Genomic DNA, 8253 nt, shown 5'->3' with positions numbered 1-8253 from the left:
CCATCCAAGTATTGCAAATTATGATGATTAGGGTTAGTAATGCAATCATACAGTAGCACAGCTTTGCAGAATCACTAAAGTCCTATCTTTATGTATGGCACAATACATATTCAAAATGGCATGTGAAACATGTAAAAATAAATATATTTATAAAACTAGATTTTTGTGGATGGCTCTTGATATGACTTTAAACTTTTCCTTTCTCATAGCCTTTGACCCTCCAAATATTCAATACCCAAGGAAATAAAAGAGAATAAAAGTGGCAAAAACCACTTAAGTAAAATAAAATAAAATAAAATAAATCCTCCTCCTACTACTACTACTACTACTAATAAAACTTTATACATTTAATATATATATATATATATATATATATATATATATATATATATATATATATAGATATATATATATATATACATATATATATACATATATATATATATACATATACATATACATATACATATACATATATTATAGATATATATATATATATATATATATATATATATTTATATTTAAGTTAAAAAAATGTGGAACATAAATAAATGAATAGATGATAAATGAAACAGCTAGATTATTTATTTATTCATTCATTCATTTATTCTATCAACTGAAGAAAATGTGTGTTGTGCATTCCAATGCAGAAAAGCTCAATGTTCAATTGGTGGTTGCCAGGAAGTTGCTATAAGGTTGCTAGGACATTCTAGGTGTTTTTAGCACATTGCTATGCATTTACTAGGATGTTCTTGGTGTTTTTAAGCATGTTTCTATGATGTGTGGTTGTTTACTGGCTCTGTAGGTCATTGACTCAAGTATGTATATATGGCTTAGGTTCCTCATTCAATGTTAGACTGATGGATTTTTAGCTGATTTTATTGTCCATTAAATGGAAAGCGTAAATCTAATCATTATAAAAAGAGTAATGCACACCTCTTCTGAACAAACCACACGATCTGAGTCATTCATGTCTGTAGCACAAACACGATAAGTAAATCACTAATGAACGCTAGAGTTTTCAGTGGAAATGGAAGGTCAAGTCAAGCGCATTGCATATTGCGCAATTTGACAAATGTTGTAGATCACCTGTGTGTTTCCTGCATACAGGAAATCTGCATCCTCTGCAGTGAATACACTCTGCATACTGTTTTTCGGTCAACACATGAAGGTTGTATGATTCAAGACATACCCAATGTCAGTCCTCCTGTCCTTCAGACCCGTCTCTCTCTCTCTTTCAGATGCTGAGATGAAAGTGCAGGTCCTGGACTTTCAGGTTGGCTTCCTGCGGTCTGTGTACATTTTTTTTCACAAACATCTGGCACAGATCAAATCTATATGAGATTGGATGTTTGTGGACTTGTATTCGATTTGGGCCAATTTCTGATCGCTCTTTTCCATGCTGTTACAACAAAGGTGGACTGAAGCTCTCAAACTCTAAAAAGTACAATAAAAGTACTAAAAAGCAAAGCAAAAAGACTCCTTCAGGCATAGCTGCTATATTTCAAGACTTCGGAAGCTTTGTAGGTAGAACAGACCAACATTTAAGTCATTTTTCACATAATATTTAATTAGAGTGAGATTTTAGTTGCTGAGATTGGATTCTGGATCATTAAACGTGGCCTTTCCTTTCTTTCACTTGTCCTCCTCTGTGTCCTTCTGCCCTTCCTGGCACATTGTTGGCAGTTTTTGTTTGGCCAGAGTTTATGTAAAACCGAATGATGCAATATCTGACCTTAACGCACAAAAATATGTACACAATGAAGAACAACATGCACGATGATGAAAACTCATGCCTGGATGAGAGATTCTGCCCACATGCTCAGGATTTCCAGCGATGACACAAACTGTTGTCATGTTACGAGCAGGGCTGAACAGAGAAGAGAAGAAGTAATTAATGCATGGATCCTCTGTGCCTTTGGTTGATTTTTATGTGTCATAGTTTACATCATAGCAAAATGATGTTAAGTGCTAGTGACTGCAGCAAACAAATGGGTCAGGATGTGAAGAGAAGCACAACACAAAAGAATCTTAAATTAGCCAAGTTATAATAGCACAGATTAAATTGAGAGCATATGGAGCCAGAAATTTTTATTTATTTATTTTTTCTGGCAAAAAAAAAAAAAAAAAAAAAAAAGATGGCAGTAATCTCACATAATGTAGTGGAGTTTTACATGGGATCTCAACAATATGTGCTAAGATTTGTCAAGATATCAAAGTCTGCAGTCAAAATACAAAGATCAATATTTATTGAGTTGCTATGCATTTTGTACTCTTAATGCATATATTTGACTTCTGGTATCAATTTTTATTTCTCCTATAATTTTTTAAAGGAATAGTTAAACCAGAAATAAAAATGTAATTTATATATATATATATATATATATAAAAGAGAAAAAAAAAGAAGAAAAGAAAGAAAGAGGGTGTGGAAGAAAGAAAGAAAGAAAGAAAGAAAGAAAGAAAGAAAGAAAGAAAGAAAGAAAGAAAAAGAAAAAAAGAAATCATCAGCTGCTAAATTCAAATCTGGCTGGCACAGAGTCAGAGAGACACTTTTTAAAGACACCTTTACAAAATTTGTAATGGTTTAACTGGTTATAATGGGACTTGCATTGGTTTCACTGGAAACTGTAAAGGACCCTGCTGGTCTCTACTGGCAATTGGTTGCCTTCTTTTGGTGGTTTGTTAAAACAACTAAATCCTAATGGAATATGTCCCAAAACACACCACAGAAACCCATTTTTTAATGGTTAAAAGTTGATGGTTTGTAATGTTTTGATGTTATTTGTAGTGGAAACCATTAAAAAATATCTGCAAAGCATATATCAGTTATACAGTGGTATTGCGGCTGCTGTGTGTCACATGACAAGCATGAGAGCATTTAAGTTTAAGAGGAATTTTAAAATTGTGCCCCCTAAAAGCACAAGTGGCCCCTGTCCCTGTATTTTTTTTTTTTTTCTGGATTTTTTTGATGAAAAGAAAAATCAATTGAACAGCATTTATTTGAAATATAGCATTTAAGGTTACATTTTAATACATTATACACGTATTATAATGCATCCTTGCTTACAGGTTGCAACTACATATAACTGTGGTCTTATATAAGCAAATGGAAATCTTGTTGTCAATTACATGTTATTTAACCTTTATTTAACAAGGCAAATTAATTAAGAACCAGTTCTTATTTTCAATAACAGCCTGACAAAACAGATCACTCTTGCACAGTTGCACTTGAAGGACATGATTTGATTTCCAGGGAATGCATGAATCTATAAAATCTATACCTTGCTTGCAATGCAAGTCACTTTAGATACCAACATCTGCCAAATGCACGAGTGTAACATGTAGATAGAAACACCATTTGGCACATTTGCAGTTTAACCCCGTATGTGACCTATGCACATTACACTTGTGCATGCATGGCTACAGTATGTGTGTGGGTGTTTGTTTACAGGTGTCTGCATGAGTGCATGTCGTCTTACCTGTCATTATTTCTCTCCTGTCACCCACTAAGACAGACCTGCTGACAGCAGACACTCCAGCAGGGCTGTGTGAGTCACGCTCGCCCAGATTCTGTGCGCTGGACAAAAAGAAGGAGTGAGACATAAGAAAATTAGTTTTAAAGGAGGTGGTAGAAACTAACCATTAATTAGGTGCATAATAGAAGCCAGGATTTCTCTCAGTGACTGTACTGTGACCATTAAATAAAAAATGGCGTCTGATAGAATGACTGTTTTTATAAATAATATTCTACCAAAATAAGAATTAACTATTCACGTGCTTATCTCCAATTCATTTTAATTTGCTCTAGATGTCACATTTTAATGCTTTGGAAGCCTGGCTAAAGCTAAAAAGGTGCATTCATAATACATTTTAAGTCTTTGAATGACTAGGGAGCGAGGAAGGTACCTGTGGAACTGACACAGTCAGATGGAAACTTAATTCTGTCATTTGCATACAGTGTCGTCTCAGCCAATCAGAAATAGCCTGACGGCTTTAGAAAAATGCCTTGCCATATTGTTAAGTGTGTAATTAGGGAGTTTCAGTTCCTAAGTGGACAATTAAAGAACTTTTAGAAGTACAGGTTGCTGAATGCACTGACATTTTTAAATGCTGTCATTCTGCATATGGGACAACACTCTCAGGGTCTCCTACACCTGGAGCTCAGAGCCTAAAGTGCTGATTTGACAAAAGTTGTTGCTGTTTTCTGGCCCACTTTTTGGCTTTAATTCCCAATCCACCAACAAAGGCGGAACTGAGGAATGAGCTAATGAAAAAAGTGATTACAAAGAGTGATTTACAGTTCTTAAAAAAGGAAACGCATTCATTTTTATCTCATACTAAAATATGCAAAAGCTAATCTTGGACAACAAAACGTACTGGTGTAAAGTTTATTTTGAAGCTTGTTCTGGCCAAGAACCACCTACTTAGACAGGAATAGACCATGGGAATGATGTTTAAAGTAAATAACCAACCCATTTATACATATGCATGTGCATTTAAAGGGTAGCTTTAGCTTAAGTATTTAACCACATGACAATAAACCAGTGTGAAAAAGGATAGATAGATAGATAGATAGATAGATAGATAAAAAGATAGATAGATAGATAAAATGATAGATAGATAGATAGATAGATAGATAGATAGATAGATAGATAGATAGATAGATAGATAGATAGATAGATAAAAAGTGAAAGTAAAGAAATTTTTAATGTAGCAAAAGATAGATTAAAATAGAAAACAATTATTTTAAATTTCACAATATTATAGTTTTTACCATATGTTTTATTTCCATACACTGCTTTACAGTATTTTAAGATTGGTCTATGCATGAAAACACACAAACATGCTTGTAAGCCTCTATGAACTCATGCTGAACACAATAAAACTTAGTTGTTCTCTAAATCCAATCCTGAGGGGATGTGATCTTATCTCACCTGCTTTTGCATGATTCGCTGAACTCTCCAGCACTGGAGCGACTCTGTGGCATGTCCAATGCGACAGATAATGTTGGGCTCGATGCATGGAAGGATAAAGCAGCGATGCATGATCTCACCAGCAGATAAGGCCCTGTTTACATCAGTAAAGAGACAAAAGCATTCATGAACATGCAGTGTACGCAGTGTCCTCAAGCGTACCCCTCACACACACAGCATCGTATCAACATGGGTCACAGCACTAACGGTTCAAACATATGTGCATACTTTAACCAAGACGTCCTTTAGAAATGTAGATGAATTCATGGGGAATGGGTGCAAAGCATGAAATATATTCACATGGTATATTGTAAATTCATATCAGTTGAGCAGTCAATGGATGATTTATTCAGATGTGCATGAGTATGACTCGATATACAAATACATTTGAACCCAGGAGTCATTCAAAAACATTTACTGAAACAAAATCTATAAACCGGCCTCTTCATAATAAATTGACTTTTTAGATGTAAAATCAGAAAGAATTGGCTTAACATAGATGCTAGGTGTTTGTTAATACTCACCACTGCCTTATTTTCTCCAGTCATGAGTGGAAGACAAAGAGGTGGACTGCAAAGTCAAACTCTGTCCCTGATGTTGGGTGTCTTTGCGAGAGGGTGATCCAGAGGACTTCCTGAGATCAAATCTGTCATTTATCTTCAGCAAGAGGAACAGCCAGAAACACTGTCCCAGTCTCTAGAACGGAGGGCAGATTAAATAAAATAAAAACATCACATGCACCGTCTGTCTCTGTTTGTGCAATGCCTAATGCACATCATATGATGATTTTTATTTATTTATTTATTTTTTAAATACTTACAAATGCCCAAATTCTGACCGGTATAGTGGATATATAAAAGAGAGCAATATGCAATTTAATTAATAATAAATAATAATAAATAAATAAATAAATATAACAATTAAATCAATAACAAACACAAAATCTGTGATCTATCTGGGTCAAAAACTAGTATTTTTATATGAAAAACTGGAAAATGTACATATAACACCAAGACAAGCAAGCTTGGCACTCATGTAAGCAATATACACAACCTTTCTAAATACTTAGTATGAACAGTGTCTTATTAACCAAACAAGTATTGTAGCACAGCAGGGTAAATCAATTATGAATTTACATGATAACTGAGCAATCATTAATGCAACTTTACATATAAATGGATCTGTGTAATGCTACGTGTGATTGAGGTCTCCTGTGTGGAGCCCTAACAGGAGCGAGGGATTGTGGGAATCGTAGGCGCCGTGACGCAGCTGACCCTGGGCTGAGTGAGTGGGAGACTGTGGGCTGACACAGAGGAACGGGAGAATCACTGCATAACGTCTCCACTCCAAAACTCCCACCGGCTCTCCAGACTAGCACTTTTATTTATAATGCTGATCTGTGGAAAACGTGCATGAAAATGCACAGAAATAGACATGAGAAGTGACTCAGCTCCCAGAGGGGTTATACAGTGCACGTCGTCAAACATATTTCAAACGCACCGGAAAACATGAAAGATGGTTTATGAGTAGCGTATATGTGAAGAGCGTGCCCACATTAGCCTGAAGAGAGAGAAATACATGAATAGAGACTGACAGTAGATGTGTGTGAATCTGATTCAAGCAGCAGCTACAAGGCAAAGTGCAGAATTAGACAAGATTAACAGTGCTGTAAGCGATTGTTTTGGAAATGCATGCATAAAATATCTCTATGAACTGAAAGAGTTGAGAGAAATGGGTGACGTGTATCGAAACTAGACTCACAGCACAGCACAGGAGAGTCAGAAGAGCAGTCCAAACTTTGCCCGTTTGGGTTTTTGCTGACATGTCTTTGGAGGTTCGGGGTTTTGGGTTGAAGGAATGAGGGCAGATCTAATTCAGTGGCTGAAGTCTGGCAGAAGGTTGAAAAATGGCTAACATTACTTACAGCACTTTAAAGCTACATTATGTAAAGCTCACTGCAGCCCACAAACATCCAAGAATCACCAAAACAAAATTAAAAAAAATCACATTTGACTTATTCTGTGGAACACAAAAAGTGAGTTTTTGACATAACCTGGCCACTCTTTTCAACACAAAAAAAGAGAAAATCACATAAACATCCAACTCTTTTCAATGCGATAGAAGTGAAAATCTGACAAGATCTAAAATGCCATTATATTCCAAGCCTTCTGGCAGCATTTCTGCAAGGAAAATACTGACATTTTAGTCACCATTCAATTAAAATCTGGACATTTTAAAGAAATTAACACTTACATTAAATACATTAAATCATCAAAACTAGAAAAAATGGCTTCTGAAAATTCATCTTTAGCACCAAAGGAATAAATTACATTTGATTAAAATGATAATAAAAAAACAAAAAAAAAATAAAAACAAAACTGTACTATAATAATATTTCAGGCTATTATTTATTTATTTTTTGCCTTGGTGAGCAACATAGACTTCTTTTAAAAACATTTAAACATTTAGTAACACTTTACAATAAGGTCCATTAGTTAATGTTAGTTAATGCATTAATACGCAATACATTTGATGCAACATTTATTCATCTTTGCTTCAATTAAAGTACAACTGTTCATAGTAAGTTCATGTTAGCTCATATCCATTAAATAATATGAAAAGATACCACTTATAATATTATAATAATGCAATAGTAAACATTGAAATTAACATTAACTAAGATTAGTAAATGCTTTAGAAGCATTATTCTCTGTTAGTTAACAAATGCAGTCAACTAATATTAACATATTGTAAGGAGTTGCCAAAATAAAAATCCAAACTTTTGAACAGTGATGTTGACTGTAAAAACTATTTTTCAAAGTTGTAAATAAAACAAAGATTTTTTTTTTGGAGTGCATTTTAAAAGAAAGTACTAAATACTATGTCAAGTCGTTCTACTTCAAAATACTAGACATTTCTTTCAAAGGAAATCCTGCATCATTTTTTCATTGTGGAATTAATCCAAATTTTTGTCTGAAGCCATTACTTGTTTTATAGAATTATTGCTTAAAAGGATTTTCATACTTTTAATGGTAACTGCATAGAGTATGTTCGAGGTCTTGCTCAATTATTAGTAATAATCCAAACAGTTTTGACAGTTTATTGCTGTTTACATGAATCAAAGGGATGGTTAGGTCAAGTACAGAAGAAAATGAAAGTTAAAGAACTGCAGAAAGAGAGAGAGAAAGACAGACAGTCTGTCACTTTTCCTCCCTAAAATATACCGACTGCCAATCATGCTCAACAGAGTGGATATTTATGCCCTAGTACTGTATGAAAC

The 8253-nt window shown here is 34.3% G+C and overlaps 1 long non-coding RNA gene across 1 annotated transcript; it reads right to left on the bottom strand.

The window, feature by feature from the left end:
• Positions 1–542: 542 nt before the first annotated feature.
• On the bottom strand, positions 543–6968 carry LOC122140491. The gene is made up of 4 exons (XR_006157170.1): positions 5498–6968; positions 4935–5067; positions 3480–3577; positions 543–1870 (listed from the first exon to the last, which is right to left on the bottom strand). It is a non-coding gene; the product is annotated as an uncharacterized LOC122140491 (long non-coding RNA).
• Positions 6969–8253: the final 1285 nt, after the last annotated feature.

This window comes from Cyprinus carpio, chromosome B18, assembly GCF_018340385.1.
Source record: "Cyprinus carpio isolate SPL01 chromosome B18, ASM1834038v1, whole genome shotgun sequence".
Taxonomy (NCBI): Eukaryota; Metazoa; Chordata; class Actinopteri; order Cypriniformes; family Cyprinidae; genus Cyprinus; species Cyprinus carpio.
The sequence above is the reverse complement of the archived record's forward strand: the minus strand, read 5'-3'. Positions and strand labels throughout refer to the sequence as shown.